This window comes from Trichomycterus rosablanca, chromosome 17, assembly GCF_030014385.1.
Source record: "Trichomycterus rosablanca isolate fTriRos1 chromosome 17, fTriRos1.hap1, whole genome shotgun sequence".
Classification (NCBI taxonomy): Eukaryota; Metazoa; Chordata; class Actinopteri; order Siluriformes; family Trichomycteridae; genus Trichomycterus; species Trichomycterus rosablanca.
In genome coordinates this window covers 13903087-13924486 of record NC_086004.1, presented here as the reverse complement: position 1 = coordinate 13924486, position 21400 = coordinate 13903087, and the positions used below count along the sequence as shown (strand labels likewise).

Below are 21400 nucleotides of genomic sequence, written 5' to 3'. Positions count from 1 at the left end.
GAGTGTGCCATGTTCTGTATCCCTGAAACCCTGTGTGCTTTATATAGTTACCCCTACTGTCTTTAAACAAACAGACATCCTCAGAGCTCCAACCATCTCCTTTCACACTAACTCTCAGCTGCCTAAATATCTCGATAAAACACTAGTTGACGATCGCAGAAGCCACCCCATTAAGGAACAAACCATTCTGTTAAAAAAAATAATAACTCATGTCGGCATGCACTATCCTCGCAGACATTCTAAACCTGTGCTAGCAGTGTGGCTGAAGTAACCAACCCCAACCTCCGAGCAAAACAAAAATTGGATGGCCACCTGTTACCTTTATTTATATTTATATATTTATATTTTCGGCATTTAGCAGATGCTTTTATCCAAAGCAGCTTAGTTATGACTGAACACAATTTTGAGCAATTGAGGGTTAGGCGCCTTGCTCAAGGGCCCAGCAGTGGCGGTGATAGCTGACTGCTTCTTTTCACCTTCATGAGGAGGGTTCATATGGAGATTTGTATCATGCACTAATTTCCATTGTCCCCCGCCTCTGTGCAGGTGACATAGCTCATATATTTTGCCTACCAGTCTTATTTATGAATTTTTAGTTATTTAGTTAAGTTTTTGACAAAAAAATAAGGAAAGTTGTTCTTTGTTCTCCATGTATTTTTTTAATATTATATTGTGACACTTACACCGATCAGGCATAACGTTATGACCACCTTCCTAATATAGTGTTGGGCCAAAACAGCCCTGACCCGTCGAGGCATGGACTCCACTAGACCCCTGAAGGTGTGCTGTGCTATCTGGCATCAAGTTGTGAGGTTGAGCCTCCATGGATCGGACTTGTTTGTCCAGCACATCCCACAGATGCTTGATTGGATTGAGATCTGGGGAATTTTGGTGGCCAAGTCAACACCTCAAACTCGTTGTGCTCCTCAAACCATTCCTGAACCATTTTTGCTTAGTGGCAGGGCACATCCTGCTGAAAGAGGCCACAGCCATCAGGGAATACAGAGGACCCAAGGTTTCCCAGCAGCCCCATATGCAACAAATTGTGTATTCTGACACCTTTCTATCAGAACCAGCATTACATTGTTCAGCACTTCACTCCCCACGTGCATCAATGAGCCTTTTCTTTGTCCATGACCCTGTCGCCGGTTTACCACTGTTCCTTCCTTGGGCCACTTTTGATAGATACTGACCACTGCGGACCAGGAACACCCCACCAGAGCTGCACTTTTGGAGATGCTCTGACCCAGTCGTCTAGCCATCACAATTTGGCCCTTGTCAAACTCACTCAAATCCTTTGAGGATAAAATGTTCACTTGCTGCCTAATACATCCCACCCACTAACAGGTGCCGTGATGAAGAGATAATCAGTGTTTTTCCACTTTAATTAATGCTGTTGATTATAATGCCATTTCAGTTCAATTCCAAAACTGACTCTTGATTTAACTTGAGAGCTGCTCTAGCCACTGTTCGTTGTTCAAGGCAGAGATCTAATCCTCAGTTTAAATCAGTGAGAAACAACTTGAACAACGATGCCACCATGGAGACAAATATTACCAGGAGATTCAATGAATCCTAGAATTAAATAAAGCTTGCACTCCACATTCCACAATGTCACTGAATTGTAAGAACAAATTAGTGCTCTTGAAGCTAAATAATACCAGAAACATTACAAAGAGTAGCAAGTGTAACTTAATACAGTTTTACAACAAAAGGAACACTACACCTACAACACTCAAAAGTTAGTCTGTGGTAGAATTGCGAAATGCTTGTTAACATTAAACACAGCTACGAAATGGTTGTCACAGTTGAGCGAATTATTATGTTCATTTTGGTAATCAAGGAAATATGATTGTGAGTGTATTAAAACTCGCCTTGCCTATTAAAATCTTACTTTGTGATTTGTTCAGTCACCAGAACGGTGAAGTGTCGTGAGAATATGTCCAGACATGTTCAGTCGAATGGGCGGGGTGATTCAAACCAACGTGTTTAATTGTTTCCTACTTAATTAAGTCACCAGTAAATTAGTTTCAATTGTCATCATTTGTTTCAACATTTAATTTTGGATTAGTCATTTTGTGTCATCAGAGCTCGACAAATGTCAAATGCAAACGAAACGTTTATTTGCAAGCTTACAATGTTGTGAACAAGTATTTGCTCCTTACTTTATTTCTTACATTTTAATCTTCCATTCAATTTTAATATAAGAAAAAGACAATCCAACTAAATTAAACGATCATTCCATTAATTGAAGATTAAGAAAGTAAAGAATTAAGGTTGTGCTTGCCAATTTTTTGTTTTGAGGGTGCATCACGCTCCCTGTTTGTGCTGGCCGGGAAGCGCCTCCGACTCTGACTCAAGTACCCCATCTGACCTAACTGTTCTGCACACAGAGTGCCTTGCTATGCCTTCTTGGAGTCACCCACCCCTCATTCAGGCACCTCAACCAGACCGAGGCCAGTTCGACCTCTGCATTTTCAGGCTAGCATATTCGCCCCATGCGCCACCGGAAATTCCAGTTCGTGATAGGGCGGTGGTAGCTCAGTGGTTAAGGTACTGGACTAGTAAACAGAAGGTTGCCGGTTCAAGCCCCATCAAGACCCTTAAAAATGTATTCAGTTATAATTGTAAGTCGCTTTGGATGAAAGTGTCTGCTAAATACCACAAATGTAAATTGCATTGCAGATATACGTATAAGATAAAAAAGTAATTGCCGCCCTAAATAATTACTAATAATCACTAATAACTGGTTGTGCCACTCTCCCTTTTGAGGAAACATTTGTGTCGACTTGTGATTAGCTTTTTTTTTTATCACAATGGAGGATTCTTGGCTGACTCTTATTGGGAGAATTGTTTTATTTTGAATGGTTAGAGGGTTTTAGAGTATGACCTGCCCATTAAAGGTCTTGCTGCAGCATCTTAATGGAATTTGGCCAATCCAAAACCTTAATCTTCTTTCTTTTGAGCAATTTGGAGGTGGATTTGCTCGTTTACTTCGGATCTTTGTCCTACTGCATAATCCAACTGTGCCTGAGCAGTTAGGTCTCAAACTGATGAGTGGACAGACTTAGACTGACTGTTGGTATAATGATCTTATAGTGTAATGCGGTGTAAGCATAACACCAAATTAGGGATGTCCCGATCCGATCAAGGCATTTTTTAACTGATCGATATCGGCTTTACTGAGCCCGATCCTAAGCCGATCCTTCGTTTACGTCAGCGGTTAAGCAGGTGTCGTAAACGGAGAGTCCAACAGCGAAGTGTAATGTCTGCAATGCGAGCGTTTCACGAGGCGGTAGGAGCAGAGCTGCGTTCATTACTGTAGAATTTTACTATTTATATGGTGTGTGAGGATCACTCTGGTTTACAAAACAATCAGAGTATGAAAACTTCAGGACCATAACATACAGCTTTTACGAGTTTACGTGTTACAAGACCGAACGACATCTCAGTATCAAGCACTCTGATTGGCTTAGTTATGTAGCCCCCTTTCACCCTGTTCTTCAATGGTCAGGACCCTCCCAGGACCACTACAGAGCAGGTATTATTTGGGTGGTGGATCATTCTCAGCACTGCAGTGACACTGACATGGTGGTGGTGTGTTAGAGTGTGTTGTGCTAGTATGAGTTTTTAAACACCTCACTGTCACTGCTGGACTGAGAATAGTCCACCAACCGAAAATATCCAGCAAACAGCGCCCCATGGGCAGCGTCCTGTGACCACTGATGAAGGTCTAGAAGATGACCAACTCAAACAGCAGCAATAGATGAGCGATCGTCTCTGACTTTACATCTACAAGGTGGACCAACTAGGTAGGAGTGTCTAATAGAGTGGACAGTGAGTGGACACGATATTTAAAAACTCTTTCAGCGCTGCTGTGTCTGATCCACTCATACCAGCACAACACACACTAACGCACCACCACCATGTCATTGTCACTGCAGTGCTGAGAATGATTCACCACCTAAATAATACCTGCTCTGTAATGGTCCTGTGGGGGTCCTGACCATTGCAGAACAGGGTGAAAGCAGGCTAAAAAAGTATGCAGAGAAACAGATGGAGTACAGTCAGTAATTGTAGAACTACAAAGTGCTTCTATATGGTAAGTGGAGCAGATAAAATGGACAGTGAGTGTAGAAACAAGGAGGTGGTTTTAATGTTATGACTGATCAGTGTATGTTTGAGATGTGTCTTGAGTATTGGTGAGTTAAGCTGTGTAGTGATAAAGAATTGTATGCTCATTGATTGGCAGGGTGGTGAGTCAACCTTTTTTTTCCAAGGACAACATGAGTGCGTGCTCTGATTAGCATCGTCACAGCTACTGACCCTCTAGCTACAAATAGCCAGAGTTTTTAGCCATGTGCTACGAATTGTCACAATTCATTGCGGTCAAGGGTTAACAGAATTGTTTTTACAGTGACACTGTTAACAGAATGAAGGTCCTTGTTAGGTCAAATGAGATGTGTACAATTACAAACAGAGGTATATGTGTAGCGGAGAGTATGTGCATGGAATGCTGATTTTATCTAATATTCAGATGTAATTGTAGCTTGTGTGTTCTTTGCTTTATTTTCATTTGATTAGCGATTAAAATAGTTTTTCTTTGCTGCATCATACCTTTAGTTTTATTTATATTTTATTGTATTCTTTTTCTCCAGATATAGTCGTGTCCAGGTACCCTGTTGCGTCTTTCTCTACTGCTGCACATCCCTACCCTGTCAGAGACGGGTTCACACAGAGCCACAATCACAAAGTGCCACGCAATTGCATCAGCAATGAGGAATCCGTTTGACCATCCCTCCCATCAGGCACAGCCAATCATGTCAGTGTAGGCACCTGGCCGGTCGATAACACAGCTAAGATTCAAACTCGGATCTCGGTGGTGGTGAGCTAGGGCATTAGACTGCTGCCCCACCTGAGCAACTCCGGTGTGTTTTGTAATATACACTGATCAGCCATAACATTAAAACCACCTCCTTGTTTCTACACTCACTGTCTATTTCATCAGCTCCACTTACCATATAAAAGCACTTTGTAGCTCTACTATTACTGACTGTAGTCCATCTATTTCTCTGCATGCTTTGTTAGCCCCCTTTCATGCTGTTCTTCAATCGTCAGGACCCCCAGAGGACCACCACAGAGCAGGTATTCTTTAGGTGGTGGATCATTCTCAGCACTGCAGTGACACTGACATGATGGTGGTGGTGTGTTAGTGTGTGTTTTGCTGGTATGAGTGGATCAGACACAGCAACGCTGCTGGAGTTTTTAAATACCGTGTCCACTCACTGTCCACTTTATTAGACACTCCTACCTAGTTGGTCCACCTTGTAAATGTAAAGTCAGAGACGATCTCTCATCTATTGCTGCTGTTCGAGTTGGTCATCTTCTAGACCTTCATCAGTGGTCATAGGACGCTGCCCATGGGGCGCTGTTGGCTGGAAATTTTTGGTTGGTGGACTATTCTCAGTCCAGCAGTGACAGTGAGGTGTTTAAAAACTCCATCAGCACTGCTGTGTCTTATCCACTCATACCAGCACAACAAACACTAACACACCACCACCATGTCAGTGTCACTGCAGTGCTGAGTGGACCACCACCTAATAATACCTACTCTGTAGTGGTCCTGTGGGGGTCCTGGCCATTGAAGAACAGAGTGAAAGGGGGCTAACAAAGCATACAGAAAAACAGATGGACTACAGTCAGTAATTGTAGAACTACAAAGTGCTTCTATATCGTAAGTGGAGCTGATAAAATGATCAATGTGTGTAGAAACATGGAGGTGGTTTTAATGTTACGGCTGATTAGTGTACTCCCAGTATTTTGCCAGTGCTTTTAGGACAGGCTCTGGATCCTCTGTAACCTGTAATTAGGATAAAACGGTTACTAAACATGATTTAATTAAGAACTCAACAATTCTCTTGTCATCATTGTTTAAGCTTTGTGTCGTTGTTGCTCTTGTCAGGTTCTTTAGTTTCTTTAATTGTAATTTTATTAAATTAGGCTGTTTTATAGAAAACCGACGGCTGGGGGTAATTCAGCACAGACTGTAGCTGCGCTCGCAATTGGAGCCTAGTGTTAGCTGGAGGAAATTAATTTTAAAAACATTGTTAATTGACAGCATGACTTTTAATTAAGCAATTACTTCTTTGTTGGTTAACTGGCTAATGATTGACAGCTCTAGTCCCGACATATCCTGACATATTAAAAGCTAGTTTAACCCTTTAATGGTCTCACCAAGAAAATAATGTTTAAAACATATTTATTCGCATCTCTTAGTTTCTTGCAACTATACCAACAACAAACAATTCCTATTTTTTTTTACTTGTGTACACAGTAATTTTTAATGCGCCTTTACCAAACAGTTGAGATGATCACCAAAATGATGCAACTTCCATGGATGATTTTCAGCTGCTAGCTTCAAGTTGACATACAGGTTAGAGAGGCTGTTTTCTTAAAACGATCTACCAATATTTTTGAGTTTAACACATGTCAACCAAGGAGTAGATATAGCCTAAGCAAGATTATTTTTACCCAAGTATTTAGACTCAAAGTAAGCTTAACCAAGTGGTTGAGCAGACCATTAAAAGGTTACGAAGCAAACAGGGACGGGTTTTACACTTTTCAGCGTGTACAACTCTACATTACTGCTGTGTTCACAATGTTTTGCTTGTTGATATGAAACACTGTGTTTTATACTGTAATGTCATTCAATAATCATTCTTTACACAAGATGCAATATAGGACATGCCAGTCTTACTCATATCTACCTGATGAAGGGAGACCAGGCCTCCACTTGCCCCCTCTGTGGAGCAAGAACCTCTTTTAAACAATTTCTCTACACAGTGGCTCGGTGGGTAGCACTGTCTCCTAACAGCAAGAGGGTCCAGGGTTCGTTTCCCAGGTGGAGCAATCCAGGTCCTTTCTGTGTGGAGTTTGCATGTTGGGAGCATGAAATTATCCAAAATCTCTTGGTATGCTGAAGCATTAAGAGTTCCTTTCACTGGAACTAAGGGGCCGAGCCCAACTCCTGAAAAACAACCCCACACCATAATCCCCCCTCCACCAAACTTTACATTTGGCACAATGCAGTCAGACAAGTACCATTCTCCTTGTCCATCGGATTGCCAGACGATTTTTGACTCCAGAGAACACGTCTCCACTGCTCTACAGTCCAGTGGCGGCATGCTCAGTAATGTAAGGCTTGGATGCAGCTGCTCAGCCATGGAAACCCATTCCATGAAGCTCTCTAGACACTGTTCTTGAGCTAATCTGAAGGCCACATTAAGTTTGGAGGTCTGTAGCGATTGACTCTGCAGAAAGTTGGTGACCTCTGCGCACTATGTGCCTCAGCATCCGCTGACCCCGCTCTGTCATTTTACGTGGCCTACCTCTTCGTGGCTGAGTTGCTGTCGTTCCCAATTGCTGCCACTTTGTTATAATACCACTGACAGTTGACTGGAATATTTAGTAGTTAGGAAATTTCATGACTGAACTTGTTGCACAGGTGGCATCCTACCACGCTGGAATTCACTGAGCTCTTGAGAGCGACCCATTCTTTCACAAATGTTTGTAGAAGCAGTCTGCCTGCCGAGGTGCTTGGTTTTATACACCTTTGGCTAGTGCTGGACAATAATTCGATATCGATATGTATCGTGATAGAAAATGTTTCAATAACGGTGATATGATTTTTAAACAAATTCGATCGATATGCATACGTCAGTGCGTGATGACGTACGGCACAGGCATGACGCCAGTGCTCGGCGTTACCGCTCTGATTACACTCCGCTACAACACGGTGGATATTAGCAGCAAAATGAGTTCAACAGCTGTGAGTGAACGAGCATCCACAGTTAAAAAAGAAGCAGTAGAAATAGTTAATAAGAGATGAAAGACTAGACTCTTTTTTTTTTTTCTGTATTCTTTAAGCACAATACCTGATATAGCAAATTCTGCAGCAACTTTAAGCACTTTTGTTCGAAAATGTTTACATACAAATAATAATCAGTCCATGTTGTGGATTAAAGTTGGGACCAGAGGTGGAAAGTAACATTTACAGAGGTGGAATTACATTTAACCCGCGTTACTGTAATTGAGTAGTTTTTTTGTGTACTTGTACTTTTTAAAGTAGATTTCACAGCCTATAATTTTACTTTTGCTTAAGTATGTTTTGTATTAGGAATTGTAATTCGCTACATTTTAAATAAGATCCGTTACTGAGTAAAATAAAAACGCTAAAGAAATCGCGTCTGGGAAATTACTGCAGTGAATTCTGCGACGGGGAGTCGGATCTTTTGTCTCGGTTCCTTTAAAGAGCCGTATATATACATAACGACTCCCAGAAGCGGTTCCTTTATTTCAGTTTAAAGCGCCGTTCAATAGATTCGAATCATTCTGTGGTTATACAGTTTGAAAAAGTTTTATGGGACTAAAATGACACATAACACACCCCTAAATGTTTTAAATGTTGTATCAACATGTTTCTTCTATTATATTTGAATTAAAAACAACTATTGTGAGATTTGTATCCACTCGTCATGTTTGAATTACACAGAAGACCCCCCCGCTGTTAAAAAAGTAATGAAGTGAAGTTTACTCTGAGTACATTTTAAATGAGTTGCTTTTTACTTTTTACTTGAGTAGATTTTTAGACTAGTAACTTTACTCGTACTTAAGTAAAAATTCATTAAAGTAATACTTTTACTTGAGTACAATATTTTAGTACTCTTTCCACCTCTGGTTAAGACATATGTTAATATATTATATTATATATTGTCAAAGCTTATGTTTATTTGAGAATGATGTCGTGTTTTTGTCTGTAATGCTGAATACAAGTAAAAGGTAAAAGCTAATTTATTGGTATTATTACAACAATATTATGTAGTTGTAAAGGGTGAGATTTCATAGACTTTTGCAGGGTTCAGAAGTTTGCAGGTACAGCCTTTCAATGTTGGTGTTCCTGGCAGTTTTTCTGACATTTGTATTATTCATATCGATATCGGAATTATATCGTATCGACCGAAATTAGGAGTTATATCGTGATATAAATTTTAGCCATATCGTCCAGCCCTACCTTTGGCTATAGAAGTGATTGCAACACCTGAATTCAATGATTTGGATGGGTGAGTGAATAATTTTGGCAATATAGTGTACATATCGACCTCCACTTAGATTTTTGAAGATTTTTAAATAAAGTTTTTTTAAAGACACCTTTTATTTAGCCATGATAATAGCCGTACCAGCTGACATGGCATTAGGAATCGAACAATCAATCAAACAAACTGTTGGTTATCTTTAATTTTGACCAAAAATGTCGACGATAGATCGTCAGCCAGTTTTGGGCATATCCATTTTTTCGTACGCTTCCTGCGTTGGGTTAAATACTTGTGAAAGTTTATGTAAGACGTGTCATCCGCCTCTATCATTTAAATCTGTCATCATAGTCATTTTGTAATGGATATTCACGTTAGATGAATTCAAGTCCTGCACATCAAACAGTCCTACAGGAGCGCTTCTACCATCCAGTGTAATTAACTGTCCCACTCTGTCCCTCTACTGTAAAGCACCTGCAGGCTTGACAGCAGGCCAACAAAAGCCCCGGGTCAATCCTCATTCATTACGCTGGCGCAGAAGAGGACCTAAACAATGGGAAGGCGGTGGGATGACCATGTCCTTTTGCTGCCTTGCCAGCTCATCCGAACCGTCCTATTCAGTCGGACGAGTGGGAGCTTCACAGCTGCATGCACTTCAGCATTTCGCTCCATAAAAGCTGGTTCAGAGAGGCAGATTTAAATTAGGAACACAGGAAGGCTGCAGGAGGAGGTTGTGTCCGTGTTGTGTTTTTTCTTTTTTGCTTTGGTGGATGTGAAGCAAAAAGACTGTCTGGTCTCAAGAGACCATTGATTAAAGGTAGTGAGGAATCGGGCATAAAGGCATGAACCTGGGCGCTATTGTACGTGTGGCTATAAATCAACCATAGCCCTCGTATCCAGAGGCCGTTTGTGCTGTGCTGTTTACTTCTCATAGAAATAATCATTACCCTATAAAATCTAAAACTGAAAAATGTAAATAGGCCTATAAATAAGCGGCAAGCAAAAACGTGGACCTCTAGTTCAGGTTTTTCTCGTGTCCTCAGCACTTTCCCCCTCATTTTTTTTTTTTTTTTTTTAATGATCTATTTTTTCCCACTTTTTTCCCCCAACTTTTATCCCCATTCTAATCGTGTCCAATTACCCTGATTGTGTCCTCTATACTGATTCGACCCTTTTGCCGCTGACTGAGGACGCCACTCAACTGACTTGCGCCCCCTCCGGCACGCAATCAGTACAGCCTGCATTTTTCACCTGCACGAGCCCAGTCCATACACCGAGAGACACTGCGCACGGAGGGTCACAACCCCCTCAATGTTATTCCTCAACCCTGTGCAGGCGCCGTCAGACAACCAGCAGGGGCCGCAGTTGTACCAGTTATGAGGACCTATGCCTAAACTCTACCCCTAACCCTGAACAACAGCCAAACGTTGTTCATACTGCCGCCCAACCCAGTCGGAAAGGTAGAGCTGAGTTTCGATACGATGCATCTAGAAACCCAACTCTGGTGCGCTAGCTTACTTTATCGCTGCGCCACCTGAGCGGCCCTCATTTGTTTTGAAAAAATGAAAAATTCCATATTTTGAAATGGAAATACAGTCATCAAAAAAGGGTGAAAAAAATAAAACCTAAACAAATCAGAAACTGTGCTGGGTGCTCTTTACGTCCACGTAGCTGGTTGTGATTACAGGTAGCTTTAAGCTGTGTTTATACTTCTGTGGGTGGCATGATGGCTCGCAGGGTAGCACTATCGACTGCGTTCACTTCCCAGGTCGCGTGGTCCGGGTCCTTTCTGTGTGGAGTTTGCATGTTCTCCCCTTGTCTGGGTGGGTTTCCTCCAGGAGCTACAATACACAGCAAAGCCTGCCTTAATAGTGGATTGTAAACCTAGAACATCCAGTGACAATGCGAGGCTTCATGATCCAAAATTTTCTGCTTTCACAAAATTGGTTGGAAGCTTTCCAAACTCAGTTACCCGAGTCGTGTTTTAAGCTGCTTTAAGCTAGGTTTATACTTCACGCATCGCAACCGGCGCGAGGGTGCACGCACCAAAAACGACGCGGTCGCGGTGGCTCCGCCAATGCGCGTCGTGCACCTCTCGATTTTTGAAACTTTGCGTGTATCGCGTGCGCCGCGCTTCAGCAGAATGGATGATTTTGAAGGAACGGATGGAAGCCATATTTGGTGTGACGTCATGTAAACTTTCGTTCACCTGTTTTTGCAGGGGTATTTCTTTGCACTGCCACCTGTCATTTCGGAGAAAACTGCAACGAATGACACCAAGTATAAATGCTTCTGCCGTTCTCACAGGTTCGCGCGCAGTGTGCTGAGTCTTGCGCTACACTCGGATGCGAAAGTATAACTCGGGCTTTACACTTCGACATCGATTGCTAACTGAATTGCTGTAGGATTGCTAGTGTAACAGACTTTTGTGTGGTGAAGTGTGCTGACAATGTTTGATGTATGTGTTTACATATTGAGTGCATTTTGTCTCTTTGGGGATTCCATAATCAATGAAAGTGTGCTTCTCTACACACGTCATCATCTCTCTGTAGTCTGTGCTGCGCCTTAAAAAAACAAGCCGGTAAAGTAATAAGCTCCTGATAGTTTGTCTATATACAGTTTATTTTTTACTATAGCAAACTCTAAAGACGCTCAGTTACACTAGGCCCGCCTCGAACCAGTAAACTTGAGGCACTTGAACGCTATGCAAATGGAAAAACATTAAATTGCTAAACACAAACCTTACATTTTGAATTTCACAGCAAATTGCATATTACACAGGAAAAGGCTCATCTCAAGGTTGTAAATTAGGTGTGACCTTAGTAATTATGTTAGCTCCTAGACATGCAAACTTTGTTAGCCAGCTGTTCTTTTACACCTGCACTTTATATGCACATGATATTTGTGTGTACATCATACATATACCAGCAGTCTTGTTTTATATTCAGTTTTCATGCTTTAATTGGCCTGCTGACCTTTTAGGGCAGGTCTGTCCTCTTCCAGAGAAAGTCAGAAATGCAAAAACATAAAGGCCAGTGGAGTGGACAAACCGTCATCCGTCCCCCTCATCTCCATATTTCTTCCACCTCTAGTCATTGCTAATTTCCAAATTGCAACTGTCATGACACTGGTTGTGGAGAGCTCCGCACCTCTTGGGATTCTCTAGTCTTTAAAAAAACATTGCATAATTGTCAATAGACACCAAATACCTGCACAAAAGAAGCTCCAGCTATTTCTTTCCTTACCAGTCTGTCCTGTAATGTTCTATTTATTTATATTTATATTTTGGGTGGCTCGGTGGGTAGCACTGCAAGAAGGTCCTGGGTTTGATTCCCCGGTGGAGTGGTCCGGGTCCTTTTTGTTTGGTGCTTGCATGTTCTTGCAAGTGTGAATCATGACAGGGCAGGTAATTACTGGTTACACAAGAATGTAACCAAAGTGTGTAAAACATGACGTTAAAATCCTAATAAAATTAATAAATATTTATATTTTTGTCTTTTCCTCCAATTTGTATACAGGTCCTTCTCAAAAAATTAGCATATTGTGATAAAGTTCATTATTTTCCATAATGTAATGATAAAAATTTAACTTTCATATATTTTAGATTCATTGCACACCAACTGAAATATTTCAGGTCTTTTATTGTTTTAATACTGATGATTTTGGCATACAGCTCATGAAAACCCAAAATTCCTATCTCAAAAAATTAGCATATCATGAAAAGGTTCTCTAAACGAGTTATTAACCTAATCATCTGAATCAACGAATTAACTCTAAACACCTGCAAAAGATTCCTGAGGCTTTTAAAAACTCCCAGCCTGGTTCATTACTCAAAACTGCAATCATGGGTAAGACTGCCGACCTGACTGCTGTCCAGAAGGCCATCATTGACACCCTCAAGCAAGAGGGTAAGACACAGAAAGAAATTTCTGAACGAATAGGCTGTTCCCAGAGTGCTGTATCAAGGCACCTCAGTGGGAAGTCTGTGGGAAGGAAAAAGTGTGGCAGAAAACGCTGCACAACGAGAAGAGGTGACCGGACCCTGAGGAAGATTGTGGAGAAGGGCCGATTCCAGACCTTGGGGGACCTGCGGAAGCAGTGGACTGAGTCTGGAGTAGAAACATCCAGAGCCACCGTGCACAGGCGTGTGCAGGAAATGGGCTACAGGTGCCGCATTCCCCAGGTCAAGCCACTTTTGAACCAGAAACAGCGGCAGAAGCGCCTGACCTGGGCTACAGAGAAGCAGCACTGGACTGTTGCTCAGTGGTCCAAAGTACTGTTTTCGGATGAAAGCAAATTTTGCATGTCATTCGGAAATCAAGGTGCCAGAGTCTGGAGGAAGACTGGGGAGAAGGAAATGCCAAAATGCCTGAAGTCCAGTGTCAAGTACCCACAGTCAGTGATGGTCTGGGGTGCCATGTCAGCTGCTGGTGTTGGTCCACTATGTTTTATCAAGGGCAGGGTCAATGCAGCTAGCTATCAGGAGATTTTGGAGCACTTCATGCTTCCATCTGCTGAAAAGCTTTATGGAGATGAAGATTTCATTTTTCAGCACGACCTGGCACCTGCTCACAGTGCCAAAACCACTGGTGAATGGTTTACTGACCATGGTATTACTGTGCTCAATTGGCCTGCCAACTCTCCTGACCTGAACCCCATAGAGAATCTGTGGGATATTGTGAAGAGAAAGTTGAGAGACACAAGACCCAACACTCTGGATGGCCGCTATCGAAGCATCCTGGGCCTCCATAACACCTCAGCAGTGCCACAGGCTGATTGCCTCCATGCCACGCCGCATTGAAGCAGTCATTTCTGCAAAAGGATTCCCGACCAAGTATTGAGTGCATAACTGAACATAATTATTTGAAGGTTGACTTTTTTTGTATTAAAAACACTTTTCTTTTATTGGTCGGATGAAATATGCTAATTTTTTGAGATAGGAATTTTGGGTTTTCATGAGCTGTATGCCATCAGTATTAAAACAATAAAAGACCTGAAATATTTCAGTTGGTGTGCAATGAATCTAAAATATATGAAAGTTTAATTTTTATCATTACATTATGGAAAATAATGAACTTTATCACAATATGCTAATTTTTTGAGAAGGACCTGTATATCTTTTTCTCAAATGTCCTCAAATGTTTCTCAAATATATATATATTTTTTTAATAAACACCAATTGTTGACACGTGTTTAGTGAAAGTTCCATGAGTTGTCTAGAGTTATCAAGTTCAAGAGGCTTTATTGTCGTTTTCATAGCAATTTTTGGTGCACTTGCTTTGCCAGACTTGCTTCTTATCTAAGTTGGTTTAGCATGCACAGATTGACTCATCTATAGGAAAATACAAACATTACCGTATTGTTAGGCTATTTAAATAATTGCTTAAATATATTAAAAATTGAAATCATATTCCATCATTCCAACAAGCACTAGACGTTTGATACTTTGTGCAACACTACCTTCTGCTGGAGCTGTTAGATCAAATTTTACTTTTCTCTTATTCATGCAATCATGACCAGCACTTCGACTGAATTTCGCAGCTCAAAGCTTCCTTTGATTAGTGTAGTTCTTCTAAATTCCTGCTATTTACAGATTCAACTTCCTCTTCAAGCTGAGTGCAAGGTCTTCTACAGTCTGGTCCCCTAGTTAAAGATAAATGCTTGTGTTTCTTAATGACTAAATAGGGCAATAAATAGACAGCAATAAAAACTATTTTGTTATGCTAACAATCTTAGCTGATAGGGGCGCTGTACAATGACTGACCCTGCGCTCTGCCCCCAGCTTTCAAACGAGAAATGCTCGTGTTTCTTAATTACATGTTTTATTTTCTGCTAAATACGGCAAAAAATCGTCAACAATAAAACTAATTTTGTTATGCTAACAATCTTAGCTGATAGGAATATGAAATAGGGACGTATTAATACATTTTCCTTCAATTCATGTCAATTGTACATAATTTATACTACGCAAATTTTTGTCAATTCCTTGTAACCCATAACCAACTGTCATCTAAACAATGTTATATACACAATTTATTTAAACAATTCTTTACAGTAAAATGAACAAACACCCTGAACCACCGATAATCAGTAGCTGGTAGTGAACAGTTTATTACAAGCGCTAACTAAACATGATTAAGAGATGCAGTCAGTATATTAAAACTGTTCCTGGCCCTGATCTATCCATCCATTTATCCATCCATCCATCCATCCATCCAACTACAGTATCCATCCATCCAACTACAGTATCCATCCATCCAACTACATTAACCATCCATCCATTCATCCAACTACATTATCCATCCATCCATCCATCCATCCATCCAACTACATTATCCATCCATCCATCCATTCATCCATTCATCCAACTAACTACAGTATCCATCCAACTACATTATCCATCCATCCATCCATCCATCCATCCAACTAACTACAGTATCCATCCATCCAACTACAGCATCCTTCCATCCATCCATCCATCCATCCATCCAACTACAGCATCCTTCCATCCATCCATCCATCCATCCATCCAACTACAGCATCCTTCCATCCATCCTGCTGAAGGGTGTGAGCAACACACAGGAGGCTACGGAGTCCAGCATCACTTATGGCCTTGATTACATTTTTGGTGTTGTCCCAGAGCACAATGTGAATAGAACTAGTGTGCGATGAGACAGTATACAGGGACAGTGGTAGCCTAGTGAAAAGAGCTTTGGGCTATCAATTAAAAGGTTGAGAGTTTGAATCCCAACTCTGCTATGCAGCCACTGTTGGGCCCTTTGGCTTCAGGGGTGCTGTACAATGGCTGACCCTGCTCTCTGCCCCCAGCTTCCAAACTAGCTGGGATATGCAAATTCTATTCTATGAGTCAAATCCTCATCATTTCAACGCCCTGTTAACTTATGAGAGACACAGGGCTAGTCCAAATATCAGTGGTGAAGCTGAAGGTTCAAACACACCACAACAAACTACTGATGTGCTTCTTCATTAAGTCATACAGCTTTGGTCGTGTGGTTTCTGTTATGTGGTGACTGCTGGGAATCTCATACTTCAGCCGCTGTCTGTTGTGGATAATCCGGGATTTTGTCATCCTATGAGAGTACTGGAGCCGGTCATTAATAGCAATGTACTGGGTTAGAGCTTCTGTTATTTGAACCAACCCTGGGTTGGGATTTTTTTATCCACTGTAAGTAAGGTTGCTAAGCTTGCCAGCTATCCTCAGAGAGATATATAAATAGATACTAATACTAATATTTTAATTATTATGTTCATTCTTTGTTCTTTTACCCTTTACAATATTTCAAAAAACAGCATACTTTATCTTCCTAGATACATTGTTCTGCTACATGCTCTGAAACCTACATAGTGCAGTATAGTGCAGTATATACTCTTACATTTACTTTGACTTTTATTTGATTACAGACAGGATGAACCTGAGATATTTCATGTTTTGTCTTATCAACTCCATTTCACTTATTAATAAACATCCATTCCTGCATTTGCAACACATTCCATTACATTCCAAAGCATTTACTGTCCCATCAATTTTTTTTCTTTCAAAAAAGACCTGGAATGCTGATTCATCTGACCACTATACACGTTTCCACTGTGTGATGTCCATCCTAGATGCCTCCGAGCCCAGAGAAGTCGACGCCGCTTCTGGACAGGGTTAACATAAAGTTTCTTTTTTGCACAGTAAAGATTTAAGTGGCATTTGTGTGTGTAACTGTGTATTGTAGTGCTTGACAAAGGTTTACCAAAGTAAAGCTATTGTTGAGTGGCGGTTCTTGATGCAATTCCGTCTGAGGGATGGAAGATCACAGGCGTTCAGCTTAAGCTTGCGCCCTTGGCATTTACGCACTGAAATTCCTCATGATTCCTTGAATCGTTTAATGATATTATGCACTGTAGAGGGAGAAATATGCAAATCCCTTCCAATCTTTCTTTGAGGTTCATTGTTTTTAAACATTTCAATAATTTTCTCACACATTTGTTGACAAACTGGAGATCCTCTGATCATCTTTGCTCATCAAAGACTCAGCCTTTCCTGGATGCTGCTTTTGTACCAAACCATGATTACAATCACCTGTTGACGTCACCTGTTTGGAATCACATCATTATTTAGTTTTTTCACCTCATAAGAAGCCCGAAATTGCCCCCGTCCCAACTTTTTTTGGAATGTGTTGCAGGCCTGAAATGCAGGAATGGAAGTATATTAACAAATGAAATGAAGTTTACCAGACAGAACATGAAGTATCTTGTGTTCAAACTGTCCGCAATCAAATAAAAGTCAAAGTAAATGTAAGAAACACTCCATTCTTGTTTTATTAGTATTTTCCATACTGTCCCAACTTTTTCTGATTTGGGGTTGTATTTTTTTTTTGCCTTAAATTACAAGATAAGGTGGCACAGTGGTAAAACACGCTAGCACACCAGAACTGACATTTTAATTGTGTCTGTTCAAAACTCAGCTCTGCCATCCAGCTGAGCTGGGCACCTACATGAACAACGATTGGCTTGTTGTTCATACAAGGTGGAAAGCCGGATAGGGACCTCATAACTGATGCAATTACGAGTTGAGTTCTGCAGGTTGATGATGCCTGCACAGAGGAATAATGCATTGATCAGGGTGTGGCTCTCCGTACACAAAGCTGATTTGCATATGAACTCTCCTCGTGCAGGTGAAAAGATGCAGTTGGCTACTGCACACGTGTCGGAGGGGGCTCTCAATCAGAAGTGTAGATATCAGCATCAGAAATTGGAGGCTTAATGCTTTTATATTGCTTACAATTTCATTATGTAAGTATTGTGAATGGTAGATGCTAACTCCCAAGTGTTAATGTGGTGACCTTGAGCATTCTGGGTAATAAAAAATAATTTATGGTCTGTTCTGGCTTGCATTTTACCCATATTTGTATATTGATTAAAAAATGCATGTTTCAAAAATGCTTTCCCAGGTGCAGTTTATTTTGAAATGTATTTAACAGTAAACAAAAGTATTATTCATATTTGTGTGTATTTAAATAGCATACCATAATAGTTTAAAAGCCTGTCCACACCATGAAATCTCGTCTCTGTTATTCGTCCTTACCGTATTGTCCAATTTTGTACAGTTCAGTTTGTTAAACCCCGAAGTAAACGAAGAACGTCGCAGAAAAACAAACAAGAATAAACATGGGTGAAGACACCATGCAGTCCTAAAGCTGCCACTCAAACCCCCAGACCTGAGTTTTGTGCTTAATTAGCATTATTAACCTTCACCGAAATCACGCAGGCTTTATTTTGCTGTGGTGACAGCTTGGGCTGTAGTGCTTCGTTCTCCAGCATGAAGCATTTTAATTGGCTCCAGCTTCATGCTCTCCACACTCCTGACGACATGGCGGGGGCGGATGTGCTCTGCAGTGACTGACATGCAAATGGCCTTTTTATTTAAAAAAAAGAAAGAAAAAAAAAGGTTGGGGGTGGGTAAAGGTTGGGGGGTGGGGGGTGGGGGGTGGGGGGTTAGGGGGTTTATTTCTCTTTTTATTCTTTTGCTATGGCAGGGCACTGAGCCTCCCTGTACTGAGCGACACACCCTGTACATGTGACAACCGACAGATCATTAAAATTTTTGATGGCTGCCATGTACAGGCCCATCAGCAGTAGCTCCAGAACACGCGGCTTGCTTTTGAGATTCTACCTCGACCAAATCGGGCTCATTTATTTTGTTTCGCTGAAAAGTTAAACCATTTTGGGTTTGTAAATTTTTCGGGAAATATGTGAAGACTCCGATAAACCGTTGCTTTTGGGATATGTGTGGGGCATTCCAGCAAATGGGTGCCATACCAACTCAATGAAACGAAACTTCATTTTTTAATCTATTCAACACTGAATCTAGTAATACCATGACAAACTCTGGCTTTTGGACTCGTTGCTCATAACAGTCTGGATGTTTTTTTTTTTTTTTCTTCAAAAAAGACCTGGAATGCTGATTTATCTGACCACATTTCCGCTGTGTGATGGTCCATCCTAGATGCCTCTGAGCCCAGAGAAGTCGACGCTGCTTCTGGACATGGTTAACATAAGGCTTCTTTTTTTGCACAGTAAAGTTTTAAGTGGCTTTTGTGTATGTAACTCTGTATTGTAGTGCTTGACAAAGGTTTGCCAAAGTAATCCCTCACCCATGTGGTTATATCAGCTATTGTTGAGTGGCGGTTCTTGATGCAGTGCCGTCTGAGGGATGGAAGATCACGGGCGTTCAGCTTAAGCTTGCGCCCTTGGCCTTTACGCACTGAAATTCCTCCTGATTCCTTGAATGGTTTAATGATATTATGCGCTGTAGAGGGAGAAATATCCAAATCCCTTCCAATCTTTCTTTGAGGTACATTGTTTTGTCTGCTGGAGTGTTTAAACACCTCACTGTCACTGCTGGACTGAGAAAAGTCCACCAACCAAAAATATTCAGCCAAAAGCGCCCTGTGGACAGCGTCCTGTGACCACTGATGAAGGTCTAGAACAGGGGTGTCAAGCTCATTTTCACAGAGGGCCACATCAGCATTATGGTGGCCCTCAAAGGGCCGATTGTAACGTATCCTGCTGTGGATTGCAATCACATTGCTGTTTTTCTTAGAGGCTAAATTCTGCATTGATATTGTTCCACTTTACCACAGACACAGCCTCATAACACAAGAGACGCACCGGTTTCTCTTCCTGAAGCACAAACTTGTTTTCACTTTCATTAAATTTCCTAATTATGCTTAATTTTCTTAATTATCTTTTTGTACATTTTAGGATCATGTGTAAATATGTGTAACATCATCTACTGGCGGGCTGTGTCACTTTGCAGGTCACAAAATCAGCCTGCATTTTGAAAGATGTAGTTTGTTTAGGATTTTACAGTGTATTTTTAAGACAATCATTCTGCCCTCACTAATAGTTTATCCCCCTTTCTCAGACAGACAGACAGACAGACAGACCCCCCCCCCCTTCAGAATACAGTCGGTTTATTTGCTCCCAGCTGTGTGCATCAAAATGAAGTAAAAATACAAACAATAAAAACAATAAAGAACCTAATACAGTAAAAGCACACAGCTGTAGTCAAGTGTTACATCTGGTACAATATGAGATTTAACCAAACGTAAAATAACGAGTTAAAATTGTGTGTAAAGATACTAATTGCTATAGTAACGTAACAATAGTATTTAATTACGGTAAATTTGTAACTAAAACGCTGTGATATACTCACTAAACATTTACTAACAACTGAGAATATAAACGCCACTACTTACAGACGATGCTTGGGTATTATATTGCAATATAATTATTTGTATTTATTTATTATTGTTTACATTACTGACTACGCTACCCCGCGTTCTTTTGCCGTAAAAGTCACATGGCTTCTTAGCGAAGGTTAAAGTTAGTTGCCATGACTACGATTTGACACGTTGTCTCTTAAAGGCGCAGGAGCGCATTAAATTATAAGCGCGTCTCTGTAACGACTTGAACCATCACAACAATCATACAGTCGTTTAAGCTCTCGCGGGCCGGATCAAATGACGCGGCGGGCCGGATCTGGCCCGCGGGCCGTGAGTTTGCCACCCCTGGTCTAGAAGATGACCAACTCAAACAGCAGCAATAGATGAGCGATCTTCTCTGACTTTACATCTACAAGGTGGACCAACTAAGTAGGAGTGTCTAATAGAGTGGACAGTGAGTGGACACGGTATTTAAAAACTCTTTCAGCGCTGCTGTGTCTGATCTACTCATACAAGCAGTCTAGCACAACACACACTAACACACCATCACCATGTCAGTGCTGAGAATGATCCACCACCTAAATAATATCAGCTCTGTGGTGGTCCTGTGGGGGTCCTGACCATTAAAGAACAGGGTGAAAGCAGGTTAAAAAAGTATGTAGAGAAACAGATGGACTACAGTCAGTAATTGTAGAACAAAAAAGTGCTTCTATATGGTAAGTGGAGCTGATAAAATGGACAGTGAGTGTAGAAACAAGGAGGTGGTTTTAATGTTATGGCTGATCAGTGTACTTTTATACATATATTTGTCCTGGGGACGGAAACGGCACAGATTCAGCGGAATGGCCCTTGTACACTAATCAAAACTAAATGGCTTTTACATAAGTGCATACTGGTTGGACTAAGCAATTATTTTTATAGTTAGATTAAAATTGCATTTAAAAAATAGCCAGAAAGTTGCTAATAAATGTTTAAAATCGTGTTACTTTTCACATCAAATCCTGGCAGGCCATAAGAAACAGTTCACCTGTAAGGATAAAGGGGTTTGCAGGCGAGTTTCAGGATTAAAATGAAACG

General features: G+C 41.0%; 1 protein-coding gene across 1 annotated transcript in view; it reads left to right on the top strand.

Annotated features, from left to right (window-relative positions):
* The window catches only part of nek7 (NIMA-related kinase 7), a 141453-nt gene that overhangs the window by 15678 nt on the left and 104375 nt on the right, over positions 1-21400 (top strand). The window lies entirely within an intron of this gene.